The sequence below is a fragment of the Plecotus auritus genome (genome assembly GCF_963455305.1).
Source record: "Plecotus auritus genome assembly, chromosome: 2".
Lineage (NCBI taxonomy): Eukaryota > Metazoa > Chordata > Mammalia > Chiroptera > Vespertilionidae > Plecotus > Plecotus auritus.
In genome coordinates, this window is record NC_137771.1 from 137,803,343 (window position 1) to 137,823,659 (window position 20,317).

Below are 20,317 nucleotides of genomic sequence, written 5' to 3' on the forward strand. Positions count from 1 at the left end.
CGATTCCGGTCAAGGGCATGTACCTTGGTTGCGGGCGCATCCCCGGTGGGGGGCGTGCAGGAGGCAGCTGATCGATGTTTCTCTCTCATCGATGTTTCTAACTCTCTATCCCTCTCCCTTCCTCTCTTCCTCTCTGTAAAAAATCAATAAAATATATTTAAAAAAAAAAAAAAAAAAAAAAAAGAAATAATTTTATTTGAAAGCAAATGTACTACATAAGTTCTCTACAGGAATATCAATCTTATTGAAATATCTCAAATAACATTTAATGTTGCTTTAGTTTGAAATGATGTTAGGAGAGAATAGAAATCAGTATGAAATTGACTGTAAGGAACAAAACATCCAACTCCAAGGGACTCAAATATTAAGGAAATGTATTGACTTATATAACTGAAAATATAAAGTGTGAGGTTCAGCACTAACTTAAACTGATAGTCCAACTCTATTGCCCTGTGCTTCCCTTGTCTGTATTCTTCTGGGTGGAGCAGTTGTTTTTGTTTTTTTACTCTCTGTGGAAGTCTTGGTTTCACATTTACCCATAAAATCATCACCAGGAAGACTGCCTCTTACTGAAGCTTGTGGTTCATAGTGAAGAGTTTGGGTTTGCATTTTATTCTAAACACAATGGGAGCAGTCAGAGAGTGTTTCCTTTAAACTAAATTTTATTTAAGTACCTACATTAGCCTTGTAACTAGAGTAAACTCAGTACTTACGACACATACAGATTTCAAGTTTTGTATGTCTACAAATGCAAGACATAATGCTGTGCATATTATCAAAGACTTGTTAAACATTAGCACTGAAATATTATCCCTACGCTACTTAGAAATAGAATAAAAGCAAACGTTTTACTCATGAAATTCATTCTCAAATAAACTACATTCATAAAACACTGTCTTGTAGATTGTAATTCTGGTTACACTTCTATTTGAGCAATGTACAATCACCTAGCTACAGAAGCAAAACAAAATGAGAAAATTAATACTTTAAATAACAGACAAAAAGTCATCCATCTGCTAAGTAGCAACAAAAAAATACTCTTTAAACTGCCTCAAAGTCAAATAAAATGGAAACAATTCACTAACAAGTTTTACATTTACATTTATATAATGTACATTTATTTAAAAAGTTACTCCAAGAATTATAATAAACTTCCTATGAAGTTTCCATTTCAACTACAGTATAATTGCTTCAATAATAGCAAAAAAAATTAAAACAGAAAAAGTTCTAAATTATTTAGAGGACAAAAACATTTTTATATGTATCTGGATTGTATTAATGCATTTGTAAATGTCAAAAATACTTTAAATACACACAATCCAAGTACAATTACATAGAAGTAATGAAATTACATGCTTCAAATAAAATTATCTAGTTATAAAAAATATCCTACAAATTATAGTTCTATCAATCTTCTATTTGAGCAAATGGCTTTACTAATAGCAATAAAGTGAAAATAGGAAAAAAAATAACTTTGGAAACTGACTCATTAGGAGGGATAACATGGAGAGTGACTCATGTCTGTTTTCAGACTATGTAGCCAGAAGTCTGAATCCAGTGCTTGGTGTAACATGACTTCTTATTGCCAGGGAGGATATGGCGGGCCAGGGAAGTCTGTTGGTCAAGAGGATTCTAGGAGAGGTTTGCCCTTGTTTTCCAGAATAAGGGAAGGGTAGGGATCCTCTTGTCAGGGACTCGTCTGTGACGTATGACCTCTGACTGGAGAATTATGTTAACACAGAACCAATTCTGGTGAAATAACTAAATTAAAAGGAGATCCAAACAGTCTTTCTGTGTAAGGACCATCAGGACAAGCTCTGTCTTGTGGGGCCTCCAGATAGAACACAGAATGGGGTTGCATCAGATAGAGGGGTCCTTCTCCGGGGTTCATGGTCTCATTGGGTGGCATCTGGTTCATACTGGGTTCTAAACCCTGATTGGCCAAGCCATCACAGCCTGATTTTTCTCCTTCCTCAGGAATCAGCTTATCCGGGGGGGTTCTGGTGATCTCTTCAGGCCTTTCTGCCAAATGTTACACTGGGAACTCTGGGACATAAGTGGGACAGATTAATACATGTTGAAATGTTCACATTTGAATTTTTCTTCAATTAAGATTTGTCTTAAGTTTGCTTTTTTATTATTGAATTATCAAGGTTTCGCTTAACATCAGCACTCTCAACTGTTCTTGTGAGCATCTCTCTCACAGGAAACAAGCTGGCATTGACAATGGCCAGTGGTTATTTTCAATTTTTCTAGGAAATGATAACTTGTATTTTATAGGTGTCCAATTCTTCACAAGTTTGGCTGATTTATTCAGTTTCTTTGAAAATGTTCTCCTCTTTTCATGGTAAATTTCCTCCAAGTTGAATTTCGGGTGAAAATTTATTTCTTTTTCTCAATGCAGTTCTGAAAGAACTGAGTGCTTTTCTGAAACTTTTGCCTCTCTCTTTTTTATTTTTTCTGGCTGCAGCAAAGTTTTCTCACTTTGCAGAATTTAATATGACCTCAAAGTGTATTGATTATGCTATATTTCAGTTAATTTAGTGTACATTTGGTTTCATTTTTAAAGAGTTTTTAAGCAAATGTATTTGCTTACTGTTGCTGCTATAACAAACTACCATAAATTTAGTGGCTTAAAACAACACAAATTTATTATCTCCCAGTTCTAGACATCAGATGTCCAAACCAGGCGTCCTCAAACTACGGCCCGCGGGTCACATGCGGCCCACCGAGGACATTTATCCGGCCCGCCGGGTGCCGCTGCCTGTCCTGCTTAGCAGCCGACTCGTCCCGGGCCCGCAGTGCGCATAGGAATTTGTTCATAGTTTTTTGTTTTTTTTAACTATAGTCCGGCCCTCCAACCATCTGAGGGACAGTGAACTGGCCCCCTGTTTAAAAAGTTTGAGGACCCCTGGTTAGGCTAAAATTAACATATCTACAAGCTGGACTATGTTCTTTCTGGAGGCCCTACATGAGAATTAATTTATTTTTCCCAAGCTTTTAGAGGCTGCCCACATTCCTTGACTTGTAGCCTCATTAACCTCTGCTTTGATTGTCACATTTTCTTCTCTGATTCCGACCCTCCTGCCTCCCCTCTTGTGGCTACATTGGTCCCACCCAGATGATCCAGGATAATATCCCTGTCTATAGTTCCTTAATTTCATCATCTTCAAAGTCCCCTTCGCCATGCAAGGTAACATATCCATAGGTTCAGGGATTTGGATATAGACATCTTTGTGGGGAGGGGGGACATTATTCACCGTACCATACTATTTCACTCATCCTCATTCATTGTTCTCTTCGAAACATCCTCTAGGTGTCTGTGTTTTGATGCATTTGTTATAGTGGGTGCCGTGTTTTCACCATTCGTGGTGTCTTCTCCAGGAATAGCACATGGTCTGCAGCCTGGCTTCGTCTTTCAGAGCTCGTTGCATACGACTTTCAGTTCACTCGCTCTTCTTTCCCACCCTCCTGCTTCTTGTAAATGCTGTTTTCTCCTTCTCTGAGGAGCAGAATCTTCATCCAAAGTATGTTTTAGGGCTGTTTGAAGCTGTTCTTTATTCCTCTGTGTTTTAAAGACTGTTTTGGTTGCAGCTACTTAAAATTGGAAGTGATTTGATGCATCCTTTAAAGAACGAATGATTCTTGTTACATTTGCCATCAGCACAACTTGTTCTGATGATTTAGGTTTCTCTTCTTTCAGTTATTTTCTAAAAGTCTCTATTTTAAGTCCAGGTAAAGAGCTTCCCAGGTCCTTAATGATTCCTTCTAGTTTTTGTTTTTCTGATAATATCTCCTAAGGCTGGCTTCTATTAACATTGATTCAAGGCCACCAAATAATTTTGTATGAGTCTAAACATTTCTAAGATAATGCTGTTTTTCTATCAAAAGGGCAGAAACTTCAGTGTCCAGTTCATTGTCTCTAATTGCATAAAGTAAGATTCTAAAGATTAAAACTTCTCCATTCTACTGTAACTAAAAACACCATCAAATCTTACAACAACCCATGAGGATCTGGGCCTCTTCTAAGGTCCCTTATCACCATTGTCAGCCCCCCTCATTGTCTGGAGGACCCCAGAGTGACCCAGAATATCACAGCTACTGTGGCCCCAAACGCCTTGGCTGAGCCCCATCTGGTTGTCAGGACCCTGCTGGGCACCATGGGCTGCAGAGAACCCTGCAGGCATTACTCCCTGAACTATAACAGGAGCTTCATAACATTTCTAGGTCTCAGCTAAGTCCTTCACCTGTTCCAGGCTTAGGCCGCCACCTCCGTGTCTTTGCTGTGTTCACCATACACACCGTTACAGTCACCCTAAGGCAGGTGCATGGTTTTTGTCACTCTGTTTCCTTTCACATCTCCTATAGAGGGCACAATAGATGTGCTGACCGATTCCCACACAGACCTAAGGGAAACTTGGTGATCCTGTCCCTTGCCCTCTCTCTACATAAACACGCCCATAATAATTTCTATACAACTGAAGTTTTCCCAAAATGGTATATTGCTCACCACTGCCCCAGTCTGTCTCTTCTCAAAGTTCAAAACAGAAAAGAGAACAAAAGAATCTTTGCTTGTAGCTTTTTCTTGAGTTACTACTTCTTTTTTCTCTTTCTCTCCTACATTTCATCCAGGTGATGGGAGAGTAGATTAATCTCTCTCTCTCCCATGTCCTCTCATCCTGTCTTGCCACTTGCCCTTTTCTTTTCTCTGTATTTAATTTTAAAGGCTCTCTCTTTTCTAGACCAGAGGCCATGGTGTCCTTCAACTTCCTCTAATCATATGCCTTCCCTTACTTCATCTCTCCTACATAATATATGCATGAACTAAACGTGAAGAGTCAACCAGTTCTAATCTTAGCATATAAAAGAGCCATAGGCTTAAGGGGGTGAGCTTGGAGACCAAGGGCTGGTCTATGACTTCTTTTTCCTAAGCATCTTTTGTCCTCTCCTTCCTGAAGTGAGGAATTTTATTAAAGTTTAGCCTTAATAATAGAATAGCTTAAGAGAAATATAGTTTGTAGGGGAATTAAAAGCATGTAGGTTAAATAATTTGGAAATGTTATCTCTGTTGCAGTTTCATTATTCCCATTGGAAAAAATTAAAAAGAAGAAAAAAAAAACAATACTCTCAACGAAATACCAGAAATGTCTATACATTTTATATATTTTGACTTTTTAAGAAGTAATGATATTACTTATTTACATATGCCTATGGTTCCTAGATTTTAAATGCAAAAGTATGAAATTAGTCCTGAATGTCCTAGAAATGTCAAAAAGTAAACTAAGGAAAGTTTAGGTAAAGAAGTATCCATTTAACAAGGTAACATCTTGTGTTGTGAAATGTGTTACATAAAATACTTTATCCACAGAAATGACAAGCAAAGATATAGTAAGTACTGTTCATTGTAGGTGTATTTTTAAGGTGTTGTAATTAATATAATGTGGCTAAGTAAACCTCTAAAAATGACTAAATTGGCCCAGCTCAGATTGGGACCCAGGTAACAGACAGAGACTTGGCCGACAGCAGCTGCCGTATATCTAAATCCAGCCTAGCACCAGGAATGCTCAGGGCCTACTCAAGAATGCAAATAGAATTTGACTGGAGAATCCAAGATGGCGGCGTAGGTAAACACCTAAACTGCTGCCTCGCACAACAATTTCAAAACTACAACTAAAAGACAAAACGTCTATCACCCAGAACCATGGGAAAGCTGGCTGAGTGGAAGTTCTACAACTAGAAGGAAAGAGCAAACAGCATTGAGAGGTGCACAAGTGCTGAAAAGCTGAGGTACGGAGGCGCGCGAATCGGGCTGGCGATGGGTGACTGGGAGCGCTGCTTTTTCAGCCCAAAGGGAGACAAGCTCCTGATTACTCCGAACTCCAGTTTCTGGGGAGACGCGGGGGACCCAAACTCCTATGGGGAGAAGCTGGACTGTCTGCCGTGGGGTCGGAAAGTGAGGGAAGCTTGCTTGCAGGGCTGCGCACAGGAATAATTATTTACTACACTGGGGCCCGTGACACTGGGATGCGGTCGGAGATGCAGAGCTGGCTTACTGGCAGCCATCACTGTTTGCCATGCCCTAGCCTAGTCACACCCTGAGACCCCGCCCTGCACAACCTACAAACCCACCCAAGCTCCAAGCAGCGGCTTTAGCATATGAATGACCTGCCCTATCGCAGCTTAACCTAGCAAACTTGCAGCCCACGTCAGACAGCTCCAAAACCTCCAAACCCCAAGCAAAGAGGAGAAAACTGTAGTTCTCGCTGTAGTGCCTGCTGGGTGGCCTCAGACAGTAGCTGACCTGCACCCCATTAGAGATCCAGAAGCCAGTGTACCTAGTGGTCAGTGTGAGACACCAGATTTCAACTCCTCACATCCATAAGTGACACATTCAAGAGGCAGACTCAGTGAGCACCAAAGCCCCACTGAAACAAGTAGTGCACCATAGCGTGTCTCAAGCGCAGCAGTTCTTCCATTATAGACACAGCGGGTCCTCACAGCCAATTGGCCTGGAGGTCAATTCCTCCCAGTGTACCAACAGCAATCAAGGCTTAACTACACCAAGACTTTGCACTCAGCCCACAAAGGGGTGTACCAAGAGCATCCACCTCAGGTGATTGGGGAGGCTGAGCTATTGGCCCCTATAGGTCAATAGCCACTCTATCAACACAGGGAAGCAGCAAATGTGGAGACAAAGAAACATGTCACGAATGAAAGAAATGGAGGAAAGCAAACTACTGGACAACATAGAGTTCAGAACCACATTTATAAGGTTACTCAAGAATCTTCTAAAAACCACTGAGGAACTTAGACCTTTAAGGATCTTAATGAGAATGCCAAAAAAAATGGAAAAGGACCAGTCAGAAATTAAGCATACACTGTCTGAAATAAAGAATATACAGAAACTCAACTGTAGATCAATGTACCCCAAGAATCAAACCAAAGATCTGAAACATGAGGAAACAAAAAACACCCAACCAGAAAAACAAAAAGAAAAAAGGATCCAAAAATATGAAGATAGTGTAAGGAGCCTCTGGGACAACTTTAAGTGTACCAACATCCGAATTTTTGGGGTGCCAGAAAAAGAGAAAGAGCAAAATATTGAAAACCTATTAGAAGAAATAATGACAGAAAACTTTCCCTACCTGGTGAAAGAAATAGACTTACAAGTTCAGGAAGCACACAGAACCCCATACAAGAGGAATCCAAAGAGGACCACACCAAGACACATCATAATTAAAATGCCAAGGGCAAAAGACAAAGAGAGAATCTTGAAAGCAGCAAGAGAAAAACGGTTAGTTACCTACAAGAGAGCACCCATATGACTGTCAGCTGATTTCTCGGCAGAAACTATGCAGGCCAGAAGGGAGTGGCAAGAAATATTCAAAGTGATGAACAGCAAGAACCTACAACCAAGATTACTCTACCCAGCAAAGCTTTCAGAGTTGAAGGTCAAATAAAGAGCTTCACAGACAAGAAAAAGCTAAACAAGTTCATCACCACCAAACCAGGATTACATGAAATGCTGAAGGGTATTCTTTAAGAAGAGGAAGAAGAAGAAAAAGGTAAAGATAAAAATTATGAACAACAAAATGACATCAAATACATACCTACCAACAAGTGAATCTAAAAATCAAGTGAATAAAAAATCTGAAGAACAGAATGGACTGGTGAATATAATAGAATCAGGGACATAGAAAGGGAGTGGACTGACAATTCTCAGGGGGAAGGGGATGTGAGGGGTGCGGGAAGAGATTGGACAAAAATCATACACCTATGGATGAAGACAGTGGCGGGGGGTAAGGGCATGGGGTGGGGTGGGGAATCAGGTGGAGGGGAGCTATGGGGGGAAAAAAAGAGGAACACCTGTAATAATCTGAACAATATTTATTTAAAAAAATAAAAAATAAATAAAACTAATTTGACTGAAGCTAAATTAAAAAAAATAAAAAATAAATGCAAATAATCCTTTCCAATAATATTTACAGGTTAAACTAAAATTGTTGGTAGAGTATTAAATTTGACAGTAAAATAATAATCAAGTTTTCAGATTAATTTAAATAGGCTAATTGAAATAAGTGAATATTCAAGAAAATTTAATTGTACTGGACAAAAAGCTGTTCCTAAAGTAGTAACTAAAATTTCTATTGGTAGTTCATCTCATGGTAAAATTCCTGAACATGCAATGAAACTAAAGCAATCATATTTTTGTGCAAAAATTAAAATTTAAAGTTATCAAGACTGCATTATAAAATTTACAAAAGCTTCCATTAATCAAAAAAGGGGGGGTAGTAGGGTAATATCATGTAAGGAAAAATATCCTATAAGTAAATTACATCTAGAAAATTTTTACTTTACAAAATTAATTTTCATTTGTAATGCTAACAGCAAGACACCCATGAAAAACACACATTGTGTCTAAATAAGACAAAGGAAAATCGTTTGGGCAAAAATAAAAAGGATCCCAAATCAATTATATAGAAAAGATTCCTTTAGTAACTTTTGGTCAAGAATATGTTTGTATATTTTCAGAAAACAACTCCAAGACCATGTGGATTCCTGCAACAGAGAGGAATTGACAGGTCTGCTCCAACCACGAAGACAAGAGGAGAAACAGTCCAGAGATAGAAGACGCTGACGACGCCTTGCCACGCTAGCAGTCAGCAGCTGTGCGTCGCAGCAGGTTGCCTAGGACCAAACCAGAGAGGGTCGGACCTGCTTTGCCACCATGTGCCCACCATCCAGATATCATTGCTGACATGTACACATAAGGAACTGTTTGACATTGAAACAGGGACTCAGAACTGTTGGACATTGAAATTGGGACTCAAACATTTTTTGTTATTATATGTTTATTTCTAGTCTGCAGAGGCAAGATTTTTTAAAGGAAAGAAATGGGGGAAAAAATAGATACAGAGGCAAAGAAGCATTGAACAGACTGTCAAACTACAGCGGGAAGGCAGGGGAGATTGGGGAGTGGGCGCTGTAAGAGATCAACCGAAGGACTTGTATGCATGCATATAAGCATAACCAATGGATACAAGACACTGGTGGGGGGGGAGGGCAGAGGTAAAGGCATGTACTGGGGGGAAGGGGAAGCCGGGGGGAGGTCAATGGGGAAAAAAAAAGGAGACATATGTACTACTATTTGTAATACTTCAAACAATAATAAATAAATAATAAAATAAAATAAAATAAAAATTACTAAAAACTGTTCTTTAACTTTTGACTAAAAGGTATACAGTATACATAAAGGAAAAACTGCATTCAGTTGTCATATTCTGATTATTACGTTTGAAATAGTCACAGTTCTCCCTCAACACCTGCAACCAGGCCAACCACTGAGAGGAATTTCACAATATTTTCCCATTCCAAATCAACTTTCTGCAGTGCCTTCAGGATGATCTTCCCAAATCATCATTCTGATCAGGCCATCAGTGACTTCGCTTAGTGTGGCATGCCAAGTCTCTACAATCACTTCACACCCACTTATCTCATTTTCATCTTTTCCCTCTCTTGTCTGTGTATACTCTAATTCAAACACATTGATTTAGCTTTTATATCTGATAGTTGCAAGCTATTTAATTGCTTACTTGAGCTTTATCCTATAAGGCGGAGATCACCCAGGTACATTTTAGATAAAAATAACTCAGCTTAGATTTATATTATGTCTTCCTACAATGGATTAGTTTAAGGGTAAAAGATAATTGAAGTGGGACCAATCAGATGCTTTCTTCTAGAATTCCGAATTGAAATTATGAGAGCCTAATTTAGCTGGTGCTCCAGAATGGAGGGAGTACAAACCTGAGAACTACAGAATAAGCAGCCAACAGTCTGTGGACTGCGAGGTTGAGAGGTGGTCTTCAGAATGACAAGATGATGAAGATGTACTAAAAGCATTAGAGACAAGGGATCATTAAAGCAATCAGAGTTTATCTGAACCCAGCCTTAGTGCCCTTTCTACATGCTATGTTTCTGCTCTGGAATTGGAGACACACTCCTAAATTCTCAACATAAATCCTTCTTGTTTTGAAGCTAGTTTCAGATGATTTTTATTGCTTAGAACCCTAAAAATCTTTATAAATACATATTCTGATGAGGAATAGGGAAGAAGAAAACATTAACAATTTTGGAGGATACATAATTTTCACATCTCAAGATTACCCCATTAATATTTTGATAGAATTATACCATAATTTATTTTCAATATGCTTTAAATAATCTATTCCAACCTTTGCCACTATATTGATGTGTGTTGATGGTTTGCTCTTTTTCTAAGGTAACTTGTCACTGGGAGTTGTTTTCTCATTTCCCAGCATCCTTGGCATGCAGTTATTTTGACAAATGAATAAGGACAGAAATAATGTCCATCACCTTCAAGGTAGGACATACATAGCTAATGCAGGTTTCTATGTTCCATTTTTCCTACCTGCCTGGCTACATGCAGAGGACCCCAAAGAAATGGGGGCTGGCAGAACCACAAATTTCAAATGCCGCATGGAAGACCACCTGCCAGACTAGAAATACATGAATTTGCTGATACCTAACAAGTATACTTCTAATCTATCCTATATAATAAAAACCTAATATGCAAATTGTCCCCTCAACTGGAGTTCCGCTAGGAGTTCGACCACTCGACCAGTCGCTATGACGCACACTGACCACCAAGGGGGCAGATGCTCCAACCAATAGATTAGCTTGCTGCGGACACTGGTGAGCTGGACTGGAAAGTGAGGTGTGAGGTCAGAGCCCTGAGGAAGCTCCCTGGGTTTAGCCCGAGCCCGGGGGGAGGGAGGCGGGGGCAGGAGCCAGGAGGGACAGGGTATCGGGAGGCTGCTACACGTGATCCAAGAGCAGTGAACTGCGCAGCCTCTGCAGCCTGTGGCATTCTCAGTGCGCAATTTATAATAGTCAGAGCTGCTTCTTTTTATTTGTTAAGTTTCACTAACTACTCCAGTAGAGTGGGTAGCACCATTATGGGGGGACAGGCCAGGTGAGACTGCCTGAGGCCAAGGGGTTGGCCTCTGGCTCCCGGGGACACAGAAGAGAGGAGGGTGGGCCTGAGTCAGAGAAACTGAGCCAAAAACTTGAAAAGAAGCAGGAGGCAGCAGGGGCGGAGTTTGACAGCTGTACAGGGCCCTAGAAAAGCTGCTGGGTGGGGGCAGCCGAGGAGCCCAGTGCCTCTCCCATGGGACAGGCTCCACGTCCCTCCCTCCTTCTCCCTGTGACCCTTCACCCTGGCTCTCCCCCGAGGCCCTGCTTGGGTTCCTCCCTTCCCCTCCCCCACCACACAGCCCTGGCCCTCCTTGCTCCCCCCCCAGAGCCGCACCCCACCCCACACAGCCTTTGGGGAGCTCTGCCCCCAGAGGAGAAAGCGGGGGAAGAGACTGCAGACAGGAGGTCTCAGGAGGAGGGGGCAGAGCAGGGCCCACCAAGTTAGATGGAGGGGAGGGAGGGAGTGACCCCACAGGACTTGGGATAGAGATAGGTGGGGAAGGAGGGCCCTGCAGAAGCATTGCCCTTGGTTGAAATAGAAATCCTAACCCCATTTTACAGACCCCAGCAGAGTGTGTGTGTGTGTGTGTGGGGGGGGGGGGGCAAAGACAAAAGAGGGTGTGAGGGGACTGGATGGATGGAGAGCAGCGACTTTTGATTCATGGCCTATTTATTTTTATTTTTGTTAATATATTTTTTATTGATTTCAGAGAGGAAGGCAGAGGGAGAGAAAGATAGAAACATCAATGATGAGAAAGAATCTATCTGCTGCCTCCCGCACACCCCCTACTGGGGATTGAGCCCACAACCCAGGAATGTTCCCTTGACTGGAATTGAACCCAGGACCCTTCAGTCCACAGGCTGTGGCTTGGCTCTATCCACTGAGCCAAACCATCTAGGGTGACCCATGGCCTATTTAAAACCGCTGCAGTAGCCTGAGCAGGGGTCTTACCACGATGGTGTTACCTGTAATGAGGGTGTCTCTCCTTATGTTGGGGTAATCAGAACTGCAGTGAAGTAAAGACACACCCATGGAGCCTGCAAAGAGTTTCCATGCGCATGATGCAATTTACTTTGTGTGGCAGCTGAAGAGGGTAAGCAGAGCCTTGGAAGGACATGAGGTCTCCAAGACCAGGAGCTGGAGCAAAGGTGTGTGCTGAGCATTCTGTGCCATGAGTTACAATCTATATATATATATATAAAAGCCTAATATGCTAAGTGTCTGACCAAGCAGTCGACCGACCAGTCGCTATGAGGTGCATTGACCACCAGGGGCAGATGCTCCAACAGGTAGGTTAGCTTGTTGCTGGGGTCCGGCCAATTGGGACTGGGCGAGACGGGGTCAGACACAACCTGGAGCCCTCCCGTGGTCCCTCCCGTGGTTCTTCCCTGGCCACCAGCCACAATTGGCCCTGATCGGCCCAAATCAGGGCTGGGCAAGATGGCCCTGATCAGCCCCAGTTGCCAGCCAGGCAGAGGGACCCCACCCGTGCACGAATTTTGTGCACCAGGCCTCTAGTAAAATATAAGATAAATAAATTGTGGGGATTCCTTTGTTATTATTATTAAACTTCCTCTACTGTGAGCTCCACAATGACTAGAATGCTGCAAGACCACAATAAACTTTTGTTAATTAAGGGTATGAATCCATTGCACGAAAACCAAAATTATGTATTTGTCTTAAGTAAATTACATCAATCCATTGTAGAAGGGATTGCAGTTCTCTCTTTTGGCCCCCCAGTCATTGTAGGATAACCCTTATTTATGATTATTATGGAAAAATATATGGGAACAAAAAAAATGTCATTTGAGGGTAAAGAGTAAGTGGCAAAATACTGTACTTTACAACCTTGTTGCAACTGTACTATTACAAATTAATGAGTGTTAGATAAGATTTTGCCCCATGAAAGTACATATTATTAAATTTTAACACCAGGTATGTCCTTTATCCATGGATTTAAAATGTAGCTTTCTGATTTAACAACAAAAAGGTGATAACAAAAATGTTAATTTTTCATGAAAAGGAAATATAGGATTGAAGAATAGAGCCACTCACTGCTGGTTAACCTGTCTTATTCTTGGTAGTGTGACACCTAATGGGGATCTGAGGGAATTAGCAGTTCTGATTTTGTAGTTCGGAAAGCTTTTAAAATGAAGGAGAAAAATATAAACTTTAAAGATGGAGAAATGATGAAGGCAAACCTATATTTTAGATAACTTTTTCTGGATATGGCTTAATTTAGACCCTTCAAAATAACTCCTCTATTTTAAATTTAAAAAATACAAAACTCTTTTTAGATAGTGTTTTCTCATTTTACTTTAAGAAACTTTTTACATATTACTTGAATTGGAACATTTTAAGCCATGTATCATTTTATGTTAAACAGTATATGATGACAATATAAGATATATGAATGAAAGGCATATAAAATATTCCTAAAACTTTTCTAGAAGTGGTCTCATTTGTTTATTTTCTCTTTATGTTTTATTTTCATTTATTCTTAAAATCATCTTTTTAGGTATTTTTTATGAATATTCCAATGCAATTTTAAATATCTATTGTATAATTATTACCCTTTTTTTGACATTTTACTACATTCTAGTTAATTAAGGCTAAAATTGCGAAAATATATCATTGTAATTTTTTAATTTATTTAGAGTTTTGATTATAGATATTTTTCTCCCTGACAGTAAATTGGAATAAGAAATAGTTTTAATCTCTTAATTAAATCAAATCCAATGAAAGCAGAAAGAGGATTTATAGGCCTTATAGGTACTGGATAAGCCTTTTAATTATCTGTGGTCATGAGAAGAAATATAAGTTCCTTATATAAAGATCAAAAATAAAATTGGCAGCATAAAATAGGCTAGGAGAGGGAAATAATATCTACCAAACAAAAGGTCAATATCTACCAAGTGCATCAATTAGATCTTGATCAAATGATTTAATAATTAAGTAATATTTATACTTTATTTGAAAATAGAACCAACCAATTCAAGAAAATAATTGGGTAAATGAATTTCCAGTTGAATATTTAGTACAAGCTATAGATAGTTGTGGCAGAACTTTTTTTCATGTATTCTTCCTTTCCTGATCTTTGTCAAGTTTTGGGAACTGATGTCCATGTCATTCATTATTGCTCCTCATCAAATTATAAATTCTTACATGCATCTTTGTTTTGGTTCAGAAAAAAAAAAATGAGATTGAACTGAACAGAAAAAAAAATGGATTAACATATTTTCCCTCTTTGCTCTATCTTTTCTGGGCAAGTAGTGCTGATTTGGGTCTTGATATAGTAGCCATTAATAAATTAAATAGTGAACATTGGCTCTGTCATGGGCTTCCTTTGTGATAGAAATCAAGAAATTTAATCTTTCTGATTCTCAATTTCCTGAGAATTTTAAATAGAGACAATTTTTCCACCATATCGTAAGAGTTGCTATAAAAGTAAAAAGAGATTATATTTTATAAAAGCATTTTGAACATAACTATTTTTGACCCATTATACTTTAAAGTTTGGAGTATACACACATTCCATTTCTTTTCCCTTGTTAAAATGTCTCAGGAGTCTAGAGAAAGAAGAAAATAAAGAGTATGGGATTCACAAATGCCCTCCACCTAAAATCACCTATTCACCAGAAGAAAGGAAAATACACCTTGAAACACAACATGCTGAAAAGCTGTTTTAAAATCTCTATTTAGAATGCCATCTGGTCCTAACATGCTTCATAAAACAAGGAGACCGTGATAGGGCTTGGCACATCTACAACTCTCTCCCTGAGTGAAGAAATGTTTGCCATAATATCTACTAATGGGTGAACAGTAAATACAAAATGGTGAACAGCAGGTGGGGCCCAATCCATTAGGCAAAACTGCCTATGTAGAAATGGGGACATGATAAATAGCATATCAAGATCTAAGCATGCTCATGGTCACCAGCATGCAGACAACATTCCAAGCACCTACTAATAAGATCTGCAATAATAGACTCAAGGAAAAGTAGCAGTACTGGAAGAGCAAACAGATTGCTGGGCTGCACTCCTTTAGGGAGAGCCAAAAATATAATGCTAAAAATTCTTGGAATAGTAAAAAATGTTTTGCTACCTGAGTTAACACAGAGATGATGCCAATATGCCCAAGTATACTCTTTTGGAACTGAAATTACAATTTGGTTAGTAATAATTTAAAAAATAGGTAAAATTAAGTATCCTAAGGAATCATTCTATTAGAGAATATATCCTCTATCTAACCATCCAGTATTGGCATTTGTCTCACTACTCAAAACTCTCCAAGGGGGAAAAGACCATATTATGACAGGATTGTCAGACTTCTTTTTTCTTTGTAGATACATTTCTCATCTCATTTTGTTAGTACCTGTCAGTACCTTTACAAAATAATATTTCACCCTTTAATGTCATAGAATTCTAGATTGTTGGATCCCCTAAATCCTTACAGAAAATTTGTAGGTATTTTCAATCACTGTCAGACCCAGGACTTACTGTATATAGAAGCACTTGCATGTGTGCATACATACATGCATATGCACAGTATATCTCAAGACAACCTAGAAAATAAACTCTACAGTCTGAGATTATTATGACTCTCCAGGGAAATGTGTTTAGTTTTTAAGCCATGGGTAGTAGAATTATTCAATGCACAAAGGTTATACTTTTCCTTGATTCATTCTGCAATTACAAGCAACTGAAGGAATATAATGAGAATTGGAATACTTGGTAGATACCTATATGCAACATTCAGGGCAAGATGTAGGAAGAGGAAAGCTGTGGTAACAATACATATCTTCAAGTACACCAAAAAAACACAGAGTAAAAATTTGCAAGTAGAAAGGAAAGTAGTGTTTTATACTATTTTTTGACAATGTGAACAAAAAAATAAAAACAATGAGAGAGCTGAAATGCCAGGCAGCTGCCTCGTTAGGCCTGGGTAAGGAATTTCCTCTAACAATGATGGCAAGTTATTTCTTCACTGAGTTGAAGAGGGCAAGGAGGAAAAATATATTTAAGTTTACTATGACTGTAAAAAATGCGATGGATATTTGTAGTCCATTACATGGCATTGGAATTTTACTAAATCTCATTTGGCTCCACCCACTGATTTTTCTCCTCCTCACCATTTTTGTCAACTCTAATTGACAGACACTCACCTAAGGAAAAAGGCAATTAGGTGGCAGGTTTTGCTCTACACTGAAATAAAGCAAACACTTTCTGAATGCCATATGGTCAGGAGAGGGTAGGCTGCACTGCAGTGACAAGCTCCAAATCTAAGTGGCTCAACACCTCTACTGTTTATTTCTTGTTCACCCTAAGCTGGCTAGAGTTATGAACAACTTCAGGACAGCAGTCCCACGTGGCATTGCAATGAATCAGGTTGCTTCTACCTTTTGGATTTATTATGTCAATAACTTGTCTCTACCACCACAGGAAAAGAGACTGGAAAACTGTTAATGATTCTTCACTGCCTCAACCAAGAAGTGACAAACATCAGATCTGCACTCATTTTCCAGTCCAGAATTAGTCAGAAGGCTTTGTTCATCTGCTAGGGGACTGAGAAGAGCTTTCTTTTCTGTGCACAGAAGAGCAGGAGAACCAGATACTGGAGAACTTTCAAAATGGCTATCACACCATAGCTGCATTTTTAAGACTGTGAGGTATTCTTGTAAAATAACATTTATAATCTCAAATAAAATATGAGCAAGTAAAAATTAAAAGATTTGGTTCTTTTTTTAAAATATGTTTTTATTGATTTCAGAGAGGATGGGAAAGGGAGAGAGAGATAGAAACATCAATGATGAAGAAAGAATCTTTTTTTTTTTTTTTAATTTTTTACAGAGAGGAAGCGAGAGGAGAGGGTTAGAGAGCTAGAAACATCGATGAGAGAGAAACATCGATCAGCTGCCTCCTGCACACCTCCTACTGGGGATGTGCCCGCAACCAAGGTACGTGCCCTTGACCGGAATCAAACCTGGGACCTTTCAGTCCGCAGGCGGACGCTCTATCCACTGAGCCAAACCGGTTTCGGCGAAGAAAGAATCTTTGATTGGCTGCGAGCCCACAACCCACCAGGAATCGAATCGTGACCTCTTGGTCCATAGGTCAACACTTAACCATGCCAGCCAGACAACTTGGCTCTTTTTTATAACATGAAGAACCCAGGGAAACTGTGGGCAGTTTGGTTAAATTCACAAATTATGGCCAGAAAATATAGGTTGGAAATGTGCTTGCCATATGCAACTAAAAAAATAAGAAAAACATAGAAAAGCAACTCAACAATGTTAACTTCTTCAAATCTTATTTACCAAATCTCTAAAAACAACTTCTGGTCTCCTCTTATAAATTTTCTATCTGCTTTTGTAAATGTTACCTGAACAAGGGCAAGCTTTCTATGTAGTTTTTAAACTGTCTTCTGTGCAGTTTATCTCTTGTCTGTTTGCATTCCAAAATTAGCGAGGCAATATTATGAACTATTTTATTGTTTACTTTGGAATTTATGTAACTAATGATGTTTTTATTTACTTCTATATTAACTTAAAATATGCTTTTATAATATGGTTTGCAAATTTCTAATAACAGCAAATTTGAAAATACAAACCATAAGTTAATTGCTATATTCTTAATCTTCCACATTTGTGCATATCTATATATATAAAGAGGTAATATTCTAATTTGTCCGTGATGGTGTCCCCATAATGACCAACTTGCAAATTTAAACGCTCACGGCAGGGGGCGGGCAGCCGGAGCCAAGTTCCCAGGGGTCTGAGGAGACTGCCTGACAGGAGCCCCGACTGCAAAGAAGGGAGAGGAAGCAGCCAGCCATGGGGAGCTCTTCCAATCCCCCTGCACCCACACCCTGCCCCAGCCCCTGCACCCCCAGGGGGACAGGGAGGCTGACCAGACAGGGAGAAGACTCAACCTCGGGGGTAGCTGCAGCCCACACCTCTGACTACCCATCTCTTCCCCCACCACCCCTGCCAGGGGTGCCCACAACAATAGCACACCTGCGACCACCCATTAGCGCCCCTGAGGGACCCAGGGCCCACGGTTCGCCACTGCCGGGCCCCCTCCGCTGGAGCCAGGCATGCCTCTCCTCCCTACAACTCCAGACCTGGGTGAAGGCAGGCCTGAGCGGCCCCCCCAGGGTCAAGCCCTTCCCCCCCATAGCAGCAGTGCCATCTCCACAGAGGAAGTGCACTGAACCTGCCCTCCTAGCCCACCTGGCTCCGCCTTGGCCTGGCCCCCACCCCACTCCAGGAGATTGGAGCCCCACCCTGAGCAGGTACAGCTGTGAAACAGCCACGCAGGATTTAAAGAATGGCGCCAAGCGGGAAGGTTTGACAGTTACTCCCCCTTCGGCCTCGCTGCCCCCCTAATGACCCCCTAACTCCCTTCCCCCTCCCCCCCCCCCCCCCCCCCCCGCCGCCAGCGCCTTCAGGGATGACCACCGCTACAGGGCTGCTGGCCAGAGCCCGCCCCTCTGAGGCCTGTGGAACCCTCTGCAAAGCTTCCATAGCTACAGTCCCAGGAAACAATCATGCCCTCCTCCCCTAATCAGCACCTGCTACCTGCGAGGGTACCTGTGGGCTTAAAAATAACAATCCCTTCCTGTTTAGACATCACTTATGTGATGAAACATTTCTAGGTTTATTAGCTCAGAACCTCCTCATGACAACGCAGTGAGGTAGGCGGAGAAGAGATTACAATTCCCATGGTATATGCGTATGTATTCAGAAATTAAGCTCAGAGAGGAAAAGTGTCAAGCCCACTGGTTCCCAGGGTGCAGCACATGCCCCATAGGGGGGGGGTTGAGGCAATTTGATTTTAAGTGGGGGCAATTCGAGAATGAGTTAACAGTGAATTTTTTGCATTTCTTATGGTTCTAGGGGGCCTCATCTACAGCCTATCCTACATAATAAAAGGTTAATATGCAAATGACCGAATGGTGGAATGAGCAGTCACTATGATGCATGATGACCACCAGGGGGCAGACACTCAATGCAGGAGCTGCCTCCTGGTGGTCAGTGCACTCCCACAGGGGGAGTGCCACTCAACCAGAAGCCAGGCTCACCGCTGGCAAGCACAGCGGCAGTGGTTGGAGCCTCTCCCGCCTCCGTGGCAATGCTAAGGATGCCTGACTGATGGCTTAGGCCAGCTGTGGGCAAACCACAGCCCGCGGCTGGATCCAGCCCGTTCTGCTGTTCTATCCGGCCCGCAGAGCCGAAAGAGTGGAGGGTTCTCTTGCTCTCCCCTTTGCTCCTTTACTTTGAATTTATATTAGTTCACACAAACACTCCATCCATGCTTTTGTTCTGGCCCTCCGGTCCAGTTTAAGAACCCATTGTGGCCCTCGAGTCAAAAAGTTTGCCCACCCCTGGCTTAGACCCATAAGCCATCAGTCAGACATCCCCCCAGGGCTCCCAGACTGCGAGAGGTCACGGGCCAGGCTGAGGGACACCCCCCCAAATGCACAAATTTCATGCATCGGGCCTCTAGTATAGTACAATAAACATCTTTGTGGAAATTGTGTCATTCTTGGACAGTTAATGTGCTAAAATAAAAGTAGACAGTCAAATATTTAAGTTACTATTCCAAAGTTACGCATTGCATCACTTATATTATTATGAATGAGCTGATTCTAATAGAGAGTACATAATAGATAATTTTAAAAGAGTGTTATATAAATAATTTCATAGTCAAATTCATAAAAACTTGACAGTAGTTAAATTATTAATGTGAAAATATATAGTTCATAAAAGAAAATGGAAGTGAACATTACAAACTTGAGTTTATGGACTCAAGCAAAGTCTCCTATCAAATTTGTATTATTTAATGGGACAATCTATCCTTGCACTCTTCCGTATCTTAGCCAATGGTCTTGGTCATGTCTTAGCAAACATTATTCATTTTCTTCCCATCCAATTCATTCTCAACACTCTCCAATCATTTTATTGAAACTCTTCTGGCAACGGTCATGATTAACTTTCATATCTTCATATGCACTGGACAGTTTTCAGTCTTCATAAAAAATCCCTTGGGTCAGTCCTACAGTGATCTCATCCATACATTGTGCAGTATTGATCTTTTCTTACTTCTAGAAAATTACTCCTTTTTCTGCTTTGATATGACATTTTCCTGGTTCTTCTCCCAACCTCTTTGATCTTTTATTCTTGGTTTCCTTTGTGAAATTCTTTCTTTACTCTCCCATTAGATATTATTGATGCCCATGACCCTAATTTATGTTCAGTGAGTTTTTGTTTGCTTTTTAGTCTACTTTTATCAATCTTCTGTGTGATCTTATTTACTGTCA

At 40.5% G+C, this 20,317-nt stretch overlaps 1 protein-coding gene across 1 annotated transcript in view; it reads right to left on the bottom strand.

Annotated features, from left to right (window-relative positions):
- Nucleotides 1-20,317, bottom strand: part of POU1F1 (POU class 1 homeobox 1) — a gene marked incomplete at its 5' end in the record, with an annotated part of 165,451 nt that overhangs the window by 144,439 nt on the left and 695 nt on the right. The gene's annotated exons all lie outside the window — the stretch shown is intronic.